This window comes from Bos javanicus, chromosome 29, assembly GCF_032452875.1.
Source record: "Bos javanicus breed banteng chromosome 29, ARS-OSU_banteng_1.0, whole genome shotgun sequence".
Taxonomy (NCBI): domain Eukaryota; kingdom Metazoa; phylum Chordata; class Mammalia; order Artiodactyla; family Bovidae; genus Bos; species Bos javanicus.
The window spans coordinates 38,372,517-38,389,903 of NC_083896.1; the positions used below are offsets into that span (position 1 = coordinate 38,372,517).

Consider the following 17,387-nt stretch of genomic DNA (forward strand, 5'->3'; position numbering starts at 1 on the left):
CTATACAAAAATGGTCATAATGACCGGGATAGGGATGATGCTGGGGTCACTCACATAAAGCCAGATACTGGAGTATGAAGTCAAGTGGACTTTAGGAAGCATCACTACAAGAAAAGCTAGGGAAGGTGATGAAATTCCAGCTGAGCTGTTTAAAATTCCTAACGAATGAGGCTGTAAATATGCTGTATTCAATATGTCAGCAAATTTGGAAAGGTCATCAGTGGCCACAGTGCTGGAAAAGGTCAGTTTTCATTCCAATGCAAAAGAAAGGCAAAGCCAAATAATGTTCAACCTATCATGCCATTGTGCTCATCTCACTTGCTAGCAAGGTAATGCTCAATATTCTTCAAGCTAAGTTTCAACAGTACATGAACTGACAACTTCTAGGTATACAAGCTGGTTTGAGAAACCAGAGATCAAACTGCCAACAAACACTGGATCATAGAGAAAGCAAGGGAATCCCAGAAAGAACATTTACATCTGCTTCACTGACTATGCTAAAGCCTTTCACTGTGTGGACCACAACAAACTGTGGAAAATTCTTAAAGAAATGGGAGTACCAGATCACCTTATCTTTCTCCAAACATGTCTGTATGTAGGTCAAAAAGCAGCAGTTAGAACAGACACGGAACAACCGAAAGATTTAAAATTGGGAAAGGAGCATGACAAGGTATACATTGTCACTCTGATTATTTAACTTATATGTAGGATACTTCATTCAATATGCTGGTCTGGATAAATCCCAAGCTGGAATCAAGATCGCTGGGAGAAGTATCAACATCCACATATATGAAAATGACACTACCCTAATAGCAGAAAGCAAAGAAAAACTAAAGAGCCTCTAGATGAGGAGAGAAGATGAAAAAACTAGCTTAAACTCAACATTCAAAAAACTATTCACAAAAAGGTACTCAACATTCATAGCATCCAGTCCCACCACTTCATGGCATACAGATGATGTAAAAGTGGAAACAGTGACAGATTTTATTTTCTTGGACTCCAAAATCACTATGGACCTTGACTGCAGCCACAAAATTAAAAGACACTTGCTCCTTGGAAGGAAGAAAGGCTATGAAAAGCCTGCACAGTGTATTAAAAAGCAGAGACTCACTTTGCTGCAGAGCTCTGTAGAGTCAAAGCTATGCTTTTTCCAATAATCAGGTACGGATGTGCGATCTGTACCATAAGAAATGGTGAATACCAAAGAATTGAGCTTTTAAACTGTGGTGCTTGAGAAGATTCTTGAGAGTTCCTTATACAACAAGGAGATCAAACCAGTCAATCTGAAAGGAAATCAACCTCTGATCCCTGTTGTCTCAGCTAAGGCATGTACTGAGGGCTTCCTGGTGGAAAGAATGGATCCTTCCACTGCAAAAGTGCCTAACCATGGCAGCTCCAAGCAAACAGTTTGTAGCCCCAGCCATGGAGAAGCTCAGAAAGGCTGAAAGCTCTGTGTACCCTGGGTCTACCAATACATGTGTTGCATTCTCCCCAGCAGCATTGGAGGCCAAGGAAGGGACATTTTGGTCCCTGGAGGAGGGGGATGGCTCAGTGACCCACTGGGGCCACCACTTACCAAGTAGGACTGGAAAGGACAGAGCAGGCATATGTGGCAGAGAGCCTGTGACTGGGTGTGAGAACAAAAGGGAACCAGCTCTCCATGAAGTACCTCACCCAAACTCTCCTGGAAGAGAAGCCCAGTGATAAGTTCATCTGAGATGGGATGAAGAGAGTTTATTTCATTACCCCTTACGACATCACTGACTTGATGGACGTGAGTCTCAGTGAACTCTGGGAGTTGGTGTTGGACAGGGAGGCCTGGCGTGCTGCGATTCATGGGGTCGCAAAGAGTCAGACATGACTGAGCAACTGATCTAATCTGATCTGATCTATAGTTCCTCTGAATGAGGAGGTGGTGGAGTTGGTGGGTCATCACAAACTCTTCCATGGCTTAGACTATCTCTCAGTCGCTCTTTTTGGGGCTGCCTCTCCCCAGCTTCAGTCATGTAATTCTGGAGGAAATTGACAATCATGTGTGCTGCTGGGTCAGGGCCAGAAGACCATGTAAATTCAATCATAGGACCCCGTGGCCCTGCCAGAATGGCTGAGTTAGGACTGCACACGAGATCTGAGGTGGGTCATTCAGGGAACACCCTTGAACTCTGATGTCTTCAATCTTTTCTTTCCTTATTGGAAATGCCTTCAGGATATAAAACCCTAGGGCAGGTAGCTTGGACTCCCTCACTAGGTGTAGTGGCCTTAAGGAATAAAGTTGTCAGGGTAAGACCATCAAAGAAGAGGGAATGAAAGAGTGAGGGTGTAAAATAGAGAACTGATGCATTCTGATTTCTTGGGTCCAGTCACTGATATCTTTGTATTTGCTCTGAGTCTTGTGTCCTGGATTCCCAGAATCATTTCAGTGAATCTCCCCTTTCCTTGAAGCCAGGTGGAGATGGGGTCCTCTCAACTGTGATTCAGACTTTGTTCTAGATCCTTTCTGATCATTGTACATCTCCCAGACACAAACAGAGGCACCTGTTTATTTAAGTACCATTATGAGTGAAACACTTTATTCTTTACTTAGAATTGTGTGCAGACCACCAAATACGGTTCACCAGCATCCTGGCAGGAGTACCCAAGTGTGATTTAGTGTTTGCTTGGAGCAGCCTTACTAATTCCTGAACCACTCCAAGCATTTATACTGCCTGTGCCAGGCCAATCCTGTCATTTCCTTGATCAAAGACTGAGAAATACAGCCTTAGGAAGACATTACCCAGGATCCAGGTCTCTCTAGATGTCCTCACTGTGTTCTCTATAAAGGTTATATAGCAGTGGCCTCTAGAATCCTGGGGGAGTCAGAGACACACACCAGTCAGCCTGAGCCCTTACATGCGACTCCCACAAATATCTAGACCCAGCATAATTCTTGGTTTTATTTCCCTCTTTTGGTAAGTATCAAGGGATTTTCTCATTAGCAGGGGATATGAGAGTTCATCCATAACCAAAAATGGCCAAGATATGAGTTTGCCATGAGGAAGCATGTGGGGGAGCGGAGGACTGGGAGTTGGGGATACAGAGGAATGATAAACATCAAAGTCCTACTGTAGAGCATAAGGAAGTATATTAACTATCCAGTCATAAACCACATGAAAAAGAATAAGAAAAAGAATATATATTTCTGTATGTGTATAACTGAGTCACATTGCTGTGCAGCAGAACTAAATGCAATACTGAAGATTAGCCACACTTCAATAAAATTTTTAGAAAAGAAAAAGAATATCCATAGTTCTCCTATCTCCCTGTTTCTTTCCTGCTGACTCCTGCTCCTTGTTTTCTCTTCAGAGAATGCTGGTTCTCCTCCTTCATCCCCACAAATCATATTTTATTAAAAAAACTTTTATTTTGTATTGGAGTATAGCTGATTAACAATATTCTGAGTTTAAGGTGGACAGTAAATGGACTCAACCATATGTATCCATGTATCCTGGTCCCAAAAATATCCCTCCCATCCAGGTTGTCATATAATTAAGCCGAGTACCCCTTAAGCTACACAGTAACTAGTTGTTGGTTATCCATCTTAAATAGAGCAGTGCCCACAACACATTTTGAAGACTTAACTTAGCAACTCTGGGAAGCCTTTTTCAGCCCGTACTACCCTCTTTGGACACTCAAGGCTTGGGTGAGTAACGTACTCTGGTTCCTTATCCCCACGAGTCAGTCTGCAGCCCTCATCAACCCGAGTAAGTCCCCAGGGCCCCAATGCAGAGCACCTTGGGATGCCATTTGCATGGATTCCAGTGCAGTTTTGCCTAGAACCAAGCAACCCTCCATATGGTTCCATGAGTTTACAGTTTTAGAATTCCTGAAATTCCCTCCCTTCCTCAAAGCCTTCTTTGAGCCCATCAGCCAGCTCTAAACTGCCCTAGGGAGCTGACATGAAGCCTCCACCCTGTGCCAGGGCTGAGCAGTCACTGTGCACACTTTATTCACATTAGCATCCAGCCTCCCCACAGAGGGGTCAGGTAGCCTGACTCACAAAGGGGGCACCCGGCCAGAGCAAGGGGAAGATGCATCCAAGAACTAGGCTGACCATGTAATTTATCATCCAAACCAGGAAAACTGTGAGAAGGGAAGGGAGAATGTTAATCCCTATGGTGGGACAGCACAGTGTGACTGTCCCCAGCCATTCTCCTTGTCACATGACTTATTTCAAGGACTGCTAGAGCTGACTTTCTGTGTGCATCCATCTGAGGGTTCAGATTGAACTGAAGCTCTTTGAACAATGAGGACCTGAGTGATCCCCTCTCCTTGTGACTCCCTCATGCCAGCATGGCGTGGTGTCTCCACATATATTTCAGGATGATCAGTGTCCCAGACAGAGCTGTACTCTCAAGTGGTTTATGTTGTGGGAGGCTCTGGCCCAGCCACAGAGCTCAGCAGCATCTGCAATAGTGCAAGATGGTCTGCAGAGGGCGGCATTCTCCCAGCAGCAGGTCAAGGGTTATTTCAAGTTCCTATTTAAGAACCACCCCTCAGGCTTCTCCCCTCACCTTGAGGATGTAGGCTTGAGCTGGGACTAGGTAGTTGATACCATTGATGGTGAAGATGATAGAGGGCAGGGTATTGACCGCAAAACATGAAATTTAGTGCTGTTAGAGACAGAGGGAGAGAGGTTGGCCCTAGAGATCCTTCTCTTGTGTGGAGATTGGGAGTGACCCTGGGGCATGACCCTTCACCTTGGAATCCCGTGGCGTGGCGCCGATGAGCTTCTGGATGTTATTGATCAGTCTTCTTGGGCCAAGGATCAGTGATGTCCTAGTGTCCACAAGGGCCTCACATCCACCAGAACAAGCAATAACCTTTCTTCTCATGGAGAGGCTGAGAGACAGTGTGACAAAGTAGGCATCAAGGTCACTCTGAATCTCCCCAGAGCTGCCCTCTTCACGACTGTCTCCTAAACAGCCCTTTGTCTCTTGCACTCTTTTCCTTTGCTCCCGACATTGTACCTTCCTTGACATTCTTGAATGCAGTACTTGAATACACCAGGCTCTTTTGAACCTTGACACAAGCTGGTCTTCCTTCTTAGAGGAGCCCCCTTCCCTTTTATTAGCAAATGTCTTCTCATCTTCCAGATTCCAGCTTAATTGTCATGGTTTCAGGGAAGTCTTTCTCCTGGTGTTTATCAGTCTCCTTCCTTGATAGTCTCTGTAGACACTTCCTCATGTCTAGCATGTACCAAAGTCACAATTCACTATGTGTGTGTCTCGTTTCCTGTGCATCTGCCTTCTTATATGGGAGGGCAAGTTTTACCTCATTGCCTCCTTAAAGTGCCTGGCACACAGTGGATGACCAAGGCTTGTTTGTTTAGTGAGTGAATGAAGACGGTGAGAATAATGAAGGAGAAACACCCAGATAGCTATATCTGGTGGGGAACAAATAAAGGGTCAAATGCAGAATGAAGATGGAGATTCATGAGGGCAGCAGATTCTCATAGTGGTGGGAGACAGGGGCTCCTCTGGGAGAGGGTGTCTGCCAGCACTGCTCCTACAACCAGCTCAGACCCTGAAACCCTAGCCAGGAATTACATGACTAGCCCACAGAAACTCCAAAGGACAGGTCAGCTTTTGTCTGAGGGTATCACACAGAATCCTATCAATTATGCCTTTTGTCTTCAGGTCACTCCTGGATCCCACATTCCTGATTCTCTGTTATAGCCCCTGCCCCACTGTGTGCCTATGAACGTGGGATGTCTTTTTTATTATTTGCTTTTATGTCTTAAGACTTCAGCAAATCTCTCTACACTGGTCAGTAGTTGCTCCCTTAGGAAACCAGTATCCCCATTTTCTCAGGACTTCCCCTGCTGTAATAGTGATATTTGTCTGTATTGAGAACTTCCTTGGTCCCAGGTAGCCCTGGAGAGTTGGTCATCTTATACCTCTGTTCAGGCTGGAGAAATTCTCCCTAATCCTCTGTTCACCACACTGTAGAGTCCTCTAACCATGCTCCATGCCTCACAGGGCAGTGGGTGCAATCCTCTCCCAGCTGCACAGACCTCTCCGGACCCCTTTAGGACCCTGGTCAGAGCGCTGGTCAGAAGGCTTGGGGATTATGAACCCATGGATTGTTTGTGTATCTATGTTCTTGTGTGTTTGTTTGTATGTGTGTTTGTATGTGTCTCTGTGAGGGCTTGTGTGTGTCTGACTAGCTATGCATGTTTATATGTGTCTCTGTGTATGTTTATATGTATCTGCTTGTGTGTTTCCATGTGTCTGTGTGTCTTTCTTTGTCATTGTGGGTGGTGTATATGTCTGTGTGACTGGGTGTCTGAGAATGCATTTGTGTGTGTCTGCCTGTGTCCATGTACAGTAGCGGGAGCATCACTTGGGCTGACCCTCTGAGGGAGAGGCTTTCCGGTCCATGTGTACATTCCAGTCACACACGTGGATCAATGGTACCCAGAGAACTCCCTGGTAGTAAGATTTATCCACCCCACCAAACATCACCACACTGCCTTTAGCCCTGCATGTGTAGAGAGAAGAGAGGGGGGTTCCTTGGAGGACAGTAACAGCAGCACTGTCTGAGAGCTGTGCTTGTCCACCCATCAAGGCGCTATTAAGTTCCCCACCTACAGATGAAGAAACTGAGGCTAGGAGCAATTGAGATCTAGACCGAAGTCAGTTACTGGCTTAAGAGTGGCACAGAGGAGGTTAGAAGCTGAGTCACCTGACTGGGATCCACCCACTGTATCTTCTGAAGATGCCCTACCTCCTGGGACATGAGTGCTCAGACACACTCAGAGGACAGGATGCTGAAGCATATTGGCTTTCTCCTTGTCTACCTTGTCATTTTTCAGGAAAATAAACCCTGGGAGTTCTAAGGGTGTGGGTTCAGGTCACCCAGAGTTGGCTCTGCTGGCCTGTGACCTCTACTGTCCAAAGGGCCCCACACTCAGAAGGGACCAATCTCTGTCTTCCCTGTCTTGAAATGCCTAATATTTCTTGAACAAGGAGTCCCACACTTTTGTGTCCCACACTTTCGTGTCCCACACTTTCATTTTTCACTGGCTCCTACAAATTGGGTAGCTGGTCCTGGGCTTCCAGTGAAATGCTAATGAGGAAGGAAAGATATCCACCATCCTTCTCCTTCCTTCCTTATCAAATTCATAAGCAAATCCTAATGCCTTTCCCTTCAACTTGTCTCCTGTTGCCTTCCACTAGCCTTCCTCCTCACTCATCCCTCTAGACCAAGCTACTGGTCTTGAGACCAGGATCAAGGTTGTGTTCCAATAAAATTTTATTTATAAAAGCCAGGGGGAGGAGGGAGGAGCCAAGATGGCGGAGGAGTAGGACGGGGAGAACACTTTCTCCCACACAAATTCATCAAAAGAGCATTTAAACGTCGAGTAAATTCCACAAAACAACTTCTGAATGCCGGCAGAGGACATCAGGCACCCAGAAAAGCAACCCAACTCTTCGAAAGGAGAGAGAAGAAATACAGCTCCACCCACCAGAACACCGACACAAGCTTCCCTAACCAGGAAACCTTGACAAGCCACCTGTACAAACCCACACACAGCGAGGAAACGCCACAATAAAGAGAACTCCACAAACTGCCAGAATACAGAAAGGACACCCCAAACTCAGCAATTTAAACAAGATGAAGAGACAGAGGAATACTCAGCAGATAAAGGAACAGGATAAATGCCCACCAAACCAAACAAAAGAGGAAGAGATAGGGAATCTACCTGATAAAGAATTCCGAATAATGATAGTGAAATTGATCCAAAATCTTGAAACTAAAATGGAATCACAGATAAATAGCCTGGAGACAAGGATTGAGAAGATGCAAGAAAGGTTTAACAAGGACCTAGAAGAAATAAAAAAGAGTCAATATATAATGAATAATGCAATAAGTGAAATTAAAAACACTCTGGAGGCAACAAATAGTAGAATAACAGAGGCAGAAGACAGGATTAGTGAATTAGAAGATAGAATGGTAGAAATAAATGAATCAGAGAGGATAAAAGAAAAACGAATTAAAAGAAATGAGGACAATCTCAGAGACCGCCAGGACAATATTAAACGCTACAACATTCGAATCATAGGGGTTCCAGAAGAAGAAGACAAAAAGAAAGACCATGAGAAAATACTTGAGGAGATAATAGTGGAAAACTTCCCTAAAATGGGGAAGGAAATAATCACCCAAGTCCAAGAAACCCAGAGAGTACCAAACAGGATAAACCCAAGGAGAAACACCCCAAGACACATATTAATCAAATTAACAAAGATCAAACACAAAGAACAAATATTAAAAGCAGCAAGGGAAAAACAACAAATAACACACAAGGGAATTCCCATAAGGATAACAGCTGATCTTTCAATAGAAACTCTTCAAGCCAGGAGGGAATGGCAAGACATACTTAAAATGATGAAAGAAAATAACCTACAGCCCAGATTATTGTACCCAGCAAGGATCTCATTCAAGTATGAAGGAGAAATCAAAAGCTTTTCAGACAAGCAAAAGCTGAGAGAATTCAGCACCACCAAACCAGCTCTCCAACAAATACTAATGGATATTCTCTAGACAGGAAACACAAAAACGGTGTATAAACTCGAACCCAAAACAATAAAGTAAATGGCAACGGGAACATACTTATCAGTAATTACCTTAAATGTAAATGGGTTGAATGCCCCAACCAAAAGACAAAGACTGGCTGAATGGATACAAAAACAAGACCCCTACATATGTTGTCTACAAGAGACCCACCTCAAAACAGGGGACACATACAGACTGAAAGTGAAGGGCTGGAATAAGATTTTCCATGCAAATAGGGACCAAAAGAAAGCAGGAGTAGCAATACTCATATCAGATAAAATAGACTTTAAAACAAAGGCTGTGAAAAGAGACAAAGAAGGTCACTACATAATGATCAAAGGATCAATCCAAGAAGAAGATATAACAATTATAAATATATATGCACCCAACACGGGAGCACCACAGTACGTAAGACAAATGCTAACAAGTATGAAAGGAGAAATTAACAATAACACAATAATAGTGGGAGACTTTAATACCCCACTTACACCTATGGATAGATCAACTAAACAGAAAATTAACAAGGAAACACAAACTTTAAACGATACAATAGACCAGTTAGACCTAATTGATATCTATAGGTCATTTCATCCCAAAACAATGAATTTCACCTTTTTCTCAAGCGCACATGGAACCTTCTCCAGGATAGATCACATCCTGGGCCATAAAGCTAACCTTGGTAAATTCAAAAAAATAGAAATCATTCCAAGCATTTTTTCTGACCACAATGCAGTAAGATTAGATCTCAATTACAGGAGAAAAACTATTAAAAATTCCAACATATGGAGGCTGAACAACACGCTGCTGAATAACCAACAAATCACAGAAGAAATCAAAAAAGAAATCAAAATTTGCATAGAAACGAATGAAAATGAAAACACAACAACCCAAAACCTGTGGGACACGGTAAAAGCAGTCCTAAGGGGAAAGTTCATAGCAATACAGGCACACCTCAAGAAACAAGAAAAAAGTCAAATAAATAACCTAACTCTACACCTAAAGCAACTAGAAAAGGAAGAAATGAAGAACCCCAGGGTTAGTAGAAGGAAAGAAATCTTAAAAATTAGAGCAGAAATAAATGCAAAAGAAACAAAAGAGACCATAGCAAAAATCAACAAAACCAAAAGCTGGTTCTTTGAGAGGATAAATAAAATTGACAAACCATTAGCCAGACTCATCAAGAAACAAAGGGAGAAAAATCAAATCAACAAAATTAGAAACGAAAATGGAGAGATCACAACAGACAACACAGAAATACAAAGAATCATAAGAGACTACTATCAACAATTATATGCCAATAAAATGGACAACGTGGAAGAAATGGACAAATTCTTAGAAAAGTACAACTTTCCAAAACTGGACCAGGAAGAAATAGAAAATCTTAACAGACCCATCACAAGCATGGAAATTGAAACTGTAATCAAAAATCTTCCAGCAAACAAAAGCCCCGGTCCAGACGGCTTCACAGCTGAATTCTACCAAAAATTTAGAGAAGAGCTAACACCTATCCTGCTCAAACTCTTCCAGAAAATTGCAGAGGAAGGTAAAGTTCCAAACTCATTCTATGAGGCCACCATCACCCTAATACCAAAACCTGACAAAGATGCCACAAAAAAAGAAAACTACAGGCCAATATCACTGATGAACATAGATGCAAAAATCCTTAACAAAATTCTAGCAATCAGAATCCAACAACACATTAAAAAGATCATACACCATGATCAAGTGGGCTTTATCCCAGGGATGCAAGGATTCTTCAATATCCGCAAATCAATCAATGTAATACACCACATTAACAAATTGAAAAATAAAAACCATATGATTATCTCAATAGATGCAGAGAAAGCCTTTGACAAAATTCAACATCCATTTATGATAAAAACTCTCCAGAAAGCAGGAATAGAAGGAACATACCTCAACATAATAAAAGCTATATATGACAAACCCACAGCAAACATTATCCTCAATGGTGAAAAATTGAAAGCATTTCCTCTAAAGTCAGGAACAAGACAAGGGTGCCCACTTTCACCATTACTATTCAACATAGTTTTGGAAGTTTTGGCCACAGCAATCAGAGCAGAAAAAGAAATAAAAGGAATCCAAATTGGAAAAGAAGAAGTAAAACTCTCACTATTTGCAGATGACATGATCCTCTACATAGAAAACCCTAAAGAGTCCACCAGAAAATTACTAGAAATAATCAATGACTACAGTAAAGTTGCAGGATATAAAATCAACACACAGAAATCCCTTGCATTCCTATACACTAATAAAGAGAAAACAGAAAGAGAAATCAAGGAAACAATTCCATTCACCATTGCAACGGAAAGAATAAAATACTTAGGAATATATCTACCTAAAGAAACTAAAGACCTATATATAGAAAACTATAAAACACTAGTGAAAGAAATCAAAGAGGACACTAATAGATGGAGAAATATACCATGTTCATGGATTGGAAGAATCAATATAGTGAAAATGAGTATACTACCCAAAGCAATTTATAGATTCAACGCAATCCCTATCAAGCTACCAACAGTATTCTTCACAGAGCTAGAACAAATAATTTCACAATTTGTATGGAAATACAAAAAACCTCGAATAGCCAAAGCGATCTTGAGAAAGAAGAATGGAACTGGAGGAATCAACCTACCTGACTTCAGGCTCTACTACAAAGCCACAGTTATCAAGACAGTATGGTACTGGCACAAAGACAGAAATATTGATCAATGGAATAAAATAGAAAGCCCAGAGATAAATCCACGCACATATGGACACCTTATCTTCGACAAAGGAGGCAAGAATATACAATGGATTAAAGACAATCTCTTTAACAAGTGGTGCTGGGAAATCTGGTCAACCACTTGTAAAAGAATGAAACTGGACCACTTTCTAACACCATACACAAAAATAAACTCAAAATGGATTAAAGATCTAAACGTAAGACCAGAAACTATAAAACTCCTAGAGGAGAACATAGGCAAAACACTCTCCGACATACATCACAGCAGGATCCTCTATGACCCACCTCCCAGAATATTGGAAATAAAAGCAAAAATAAACAAATGGGACCTAATTAACCTTAAAAGCTTCTGCACATCAAAGGAAACTATTAGCAAGGTGAAAAGACAGCCTTCAGAATGGGAGAAAATAATAGCAAATGAAGCAACCGACAAACAACTAATCTCAAAAATATACAAGCAACTCCTACAGCTCAACTCCAGAAAAATAAATGACCCAATCAAAAAATGGGCCAAAGAACTAAATAGACATTTCTCCAAAGAAGACATACAGATGGCTAACAAACACATGAAAAGATGCTCAACATCACTCATTATCAGAGAAATGCAAATCAAAACCACTATGAGGTACCATTTCACACCAGTCAGAATGGCTGTCATCCAAAAGTCTACAAATAATAAATGCTGGAGAGGGTGTGGAGAAAAGGGAACCCTCTTACACTGTTGGTGGGAATGCAAACTAGTACAGCCACTATGGAGAACAGTGTGGAGATTCCTTAAAAAACTGGAAATAGAACTGCCTTATGATCCAGCAACCCCACTGCTGGGCATACACACTGAGAAAACCAGAAGGGAAAGAGACATGTGTACCCCAATGTTCGTCGCAGCACTGTTTATAATAGCCAAGACATGGAAGCAACCTAGATGTCCATCAGCAGATGAATGGATAAGAAAGCTGTGGTACATATACACAATGGAGTATTACTCAGCCATTAAAAAGAATACATTTGAATCAGTTCTAATGAGGTGGATGAAACTGGAGCCTATTATACAGAGTGAAGTAAGCCAGAAGGAAAAACATAAATACAGTATACTAACGCATATATATGGAATTTAGAAAGATGGTAACAATAACCTGGTGTACGAGACAGCAAAAGAGACACTGATGTATAGAACGGTCTTATGGACTCTGTGGAAGAGGGAGAGGGTGGGAAGATTTGGGAGAATGGCAATGAAACATGTAAAATATCATGTAGGAAACGAGTTGCCAGTCCAGGTTCGATGCATGATGCTAGATGCTTGGGGCTGGTGCACTGGGACGGCCCAGAGGGATGGTATGGGGAGGGAGGAGGGAGGAGGGTTCGGGATGGGGAACACATGTATACCTGTGGCGGATTCATTTTGATATTTGGCAAAACTAATACAATTATGTAAAGTTTAAAAATAAAATAAAATTAGAGAGAGGAAAAAAAAAAAAAAGCCAGGGGGTGATGTCAGGTAGGGCCCTGGGGTCATAGTTATGGTGGGTTAGATTATCTCTCAGGATACTTCTTTGTCAAGTTTTCTATAATTTTCTTGCAACTAAAAGCATATTACAGGTAATTTGGAGAAAGAGATTGTCCATCTCAGACTTACTTGCTCAAGTAGAAGGCAAAAACAGGCTCAGAAACGGCACCTTGATTCTTCAGCTTGTCCAAGATGGGGATGGCTCCAGTGAAGGATATGTTAGGGTAGTTCAAGACCAAGATGCCATCAAAAGGCATCTCAAACCAGGATTACATGAAGGTTAGACCGAATGGCTGGTCAGTACTTACAAGGTCCCCAATCTGTGGGAGAGAAGAGTTTCCCACATATAGATATGTGAAGTGGGGCTAGGACTGGGTTGGGGTGCACTGCCTTAAGATCCTCTGAGAAGAATAGAGGCTGGCTCTGACTTCGGTGGCCCACAGACGGTTAGACCAAGCTGGGAGGGGAATTTGGGTTCCATTTGAGAGAGGCTGTGAATTTTAAAACATCTGCCCCTCTGAAAAATTTTCCTTATATTTGCTGTGAAGGATGGGGCTGGATATCATGATATTAGTTTTTTAATATTTAATTTTAAGCTGGTTGAATGTGTCCAAATGTTAGTAGGCAACACCTAATTTGTCACTGTGATAGACTGCTAGGGCACCAACTCACCATTCTGAGCACTGAGAAAGGAAAATAATCATCAACATTTATGCTATTTTTCTTTCTATTATGCATAGGTTATGTAACTACAAACAGTTTTCAGGAAAACAGGCTAGACTGTCCCTTCTGGGGATGATGAAAAAGTGTTGGGGAGCAGCTATAATACAGATGAAGCCTCACTCACTGGCCTGCAACTCACCTGCTTCCCCCCAGTTTCTGAAAAAATAAATGGCATTAAAATTGGAAGAGGAACAGTTATTTAGTCTTAAAGGAGAACAACCAAGTGAAACATATGACTACATTCTCTCAATAAACTGTGAGAAGACATCTCCTTTTTGAGAATCAGGGAAATTTGTATGTGGACTGGATATTAGATGTTAATTTTATTGGGAACAAAAGAGCATTTTTTTTACATCCTATCATTTTACCCCAAACACTCATTATGCATATTTTGTGAAATGTTCATCTCATCCCTCAAACACTTAAGGAAAAATGAATAAGGAGTAAAAGAGAGAATGAAATGGGTGTCTGCCTTGATTTAAAAACAGATCTGCATAGCTCCTATGTATTGGATTGTGTCTACCCTTGACTCCCAATGTGATGGTATTAGGAAGTAGTGCTTTTGGGAGGTATGCAAGTTGACATGGGGTTTTGATGGTGGTCCCTCATGATGGGATTATCCTCTCCCTCTTTTTCTCTCTTATTCTCCCTCTTTCTCTTTCCCTTCCCCCACCACAAATGAGAACACAGCAAGAAGGAAAAGGCCTGATTCAAGTCAAGAATGTCTTCACTGGGAACTCAATTGTCCACCACCTTGATGTTGCATAGTCTCCGGTCTATTACTACCTGTGGGACTAAGAGGTTAGCTTTGTAGTTATTGATGCCAAATGATGAAATATAGGGTTCATGACCCTCTTTTTTCTTATATTTGTTATGTTTGAAATCATTTTATAGTAATAAGTTCATAGAATGAAGTTTCTATCTTAGTGATACCCTGAGGGGCCCAAGATAGCAGATTCAGGCAGGTCCTCAATGAGTGAGTGGTTGGAGGACCACATGCTCCTTACTCCAACTCTTCTTTTGTCATCTGAAAACCATCCCCCCCCCCACGCCTGACAACTTTACCTCAAACACTATCTGCATCTCCACTCCCCTGCTAAGCTACTGAATCATGTAGTTGGAGATCTAGATGATTCAGAACAGGGTCTGGAAGGAGAAGGAATGCAGACATTTTTAGAAAGAATGATCTGGGCAGACCCCTCTTTGGTTTTCCCTTCTTTATTGCCATCTGCAGGTGAGGGATAGGGCCTGGATAGAGAGGAAGCCACAAGAGAGACTGCATGGATATTTGAAAGAGAAGGGAAGAGGAATTCAAAACCCAATATCCAGGAGGTGGGCAGCTTGCACAGGACCCAAGAGGGAAGGAAGAAGCACTGGGAAAAAAATAGTGCCTACCTGAGGGCCAGACCTACCTGAGTCTTCCTGTTAAACTTGGAGGTCACGTTCTTCCTGCTTTAATTTCTGCTCCAGATGTGGAGGGGATAGAGCTGTAGTCACTGCTAATGAGTCACAGGGAGAGGGACAGCCTCCCCAAGGAGACCTTGGATTCCACTCTAACTGTGGGTATCATCTCAAGCCAGAGAGCAAACGGCAGGTCATCCAAAAGATGACCTACTTTAAATAGTATTCAAAATACTACAAAATTTGTCTAAGAGTCCTGGCATATCTTGTTCCCAGAGTTTTTTAGAAGAGATGATTTGTTAGCCTAATTGGGTTCTTCTGAGGATTCTACAAGCTTCCCCATTGGTATCTTTTGACTTATAACTACCAGATCTCATCCCACAGAACCAAAATGATGATAAGTTCCAGGGGCAAGGCCTCTAAGGTCACAGGTGTCTCAGCAGCTGTGTGCCAGTTGGTCTACCACTCTCAGTCCTGAGCCAGGACCCATGAACATCACCAGACAGTTACAGCCCCCTGCCCACCAGAGGCAGCCTCAGCTTCCTCAGCAACACCCACCTCTGAGCCACTTGTCCACTGATCGGCAGTGAGCTTCAGTCTGTAGCAAGTGCTCTGGAGCAAGTCCAGTGTCCCTCATCCAAGAGATGGGAAACTGAACCCTGGGGTGTATGACTCACCTTAAGGCTGCAGGTAAGTTAGTGAAGATTTGGGACCCAGGAACTCTGGTTCCCAGTCTAGGAGACTTCCAGGAAGGGAAAGATGAGAGAAAGCTGAATTGCATCCACTGCTGGATAGCTCTCAGATGTCTGCAAGCACCAGAGTGGAAGTTCCTTTCCCTTTGTCCCTCAAGTCTGGTTCCCATTTTATCAGCAGACCTGCCTCCATGTAGCAGCAGGAAAGCAATATTCAGGGCTGTTTCTTCTGGGTTCCAGGTACAGTTGGGGTGCCCAAGCTGTAGTGACCCCAGGAGGCAGTCGTGCAGGTGGTGACTGACTCACTCCCAACTCAGAATCTCCAGAGCTCCCGCTCCTCATTCACACAACACCGACCTTGGGTGACTGAATAACATGCACCTGCATTCAAGCGAGAAGCATTCCTTTCTCAGCCTTCTGGTAACTTAGATAAGTGTCTTATGTTTCCTCAGAGAACCCCTGGTGAGCGAGGCTGGGGTCTGAGACTAGCCTGCATAAAATGTATGTGTTCCCTCTTTGATGCTCAAAATAGACCTTGGAGCTTCAAAGGCCTTGAGAGGGTTACAATCACACTTATATTTCTTCAGGACTTTGCTTTATGAAACTGGTTGGAGAAAAAGGACAGAAACACAGGACAAGGCTGGACATCTCTGGGTCCCAGCTGATTGTGAGTTGAGTTCCATCCACCAGGCTTCACAGTCAGGTGCTGATGTTAATCACAAGCCACCTTTGAAGAAGGAATAGAGGAAAGAGTTTTTGGGCAGAGAGCAGTGTGGTCAAAGGGACATGGGAATCACATGGGGCAAGATGAAACAAGTCATTACTTGTTTCTTTGCTCTATCAGTTCCTTGGAGTTTCTACTCCTGAGAACAAGTACATCGAGATAGTCAGAGGCATTGGTGGTGCCCCTTGCACCTGATGCTCCTGGAGATAACCAGTTTGTGGACACGTCCCTGAGTCCAGAGCATATTCAGCATTGTGATAGCCCCAGGTTTGCCCTTCTTGGGAAGGCTGACATGGCTCATTGCTGCTAACTCACAGCTGAAGCACGGGATGAGGTCATGGTGGTTGACCTTTAGGCCATGTTCCAAGCATGGAAGGAAGGTTAGCAGTGTAAGGGTAGCCATTTATTAAACTTGGTTACCTTGGTCTTTAGCAGGGACTACTTCCCACATCTAGAATGTTTTTTTCCCAGCTTTATGCATGGCCAGGTCCTTCTCAACATTTAGTATCATCTCATATGTGTCTCTCTCAGGCTTGCTTTCCCAGGCCACTCCACTCCCACAAGCACAGACCATGATCCAAAAAGTGCCTATAGACACTTCCCTCCATCAAAACAATAATTATAGTTACCAAAGTGGAAAGGTGGAAGAGGGATAAATTGAGAGTTTGAGATTAATATCTGTATATTATTTTATTTAATAGATAATCAACAAAGACCTACTGTACAGTTCAGGAATTCTGCTCAATAGTCTGTAATAACCTATATGGGAAAAGAACCTAAGAAAGAGTGGATACATGTGTATGTATAAGGGAATTAATTTTACATACAATTAATATTAATACAATACTGTAAATTAAGTATACTCCTATGTAAATTAAAAGCTGAATTTTGAAAAATGCTTATGTTTATAGACTCATGGAGTTCTTTAGAGTTGCAGGATTCCAGATATGATGCTGGAGATGGCAGAGTGGGTGCACAAGTCGAGACATTATCAGAGGTTGCATT

The 17,387-nt window shown here is 42.5% G+C and overlaps 1 pseudogene; it reads right to left on the bottom strand.

The window, feature by feature from the left end:
* Positions 1 to 2,696: 2,696 nt before the first annotated feature.
* On the bottom strand, positions 2,697 to 16,721 carry LOC133241703 (pregnancy-associated glycoprotein 1-like; annotated as a pseudogene).
* Positions 16,722 to 17,387: the final 666 nt, after the last annotated feature.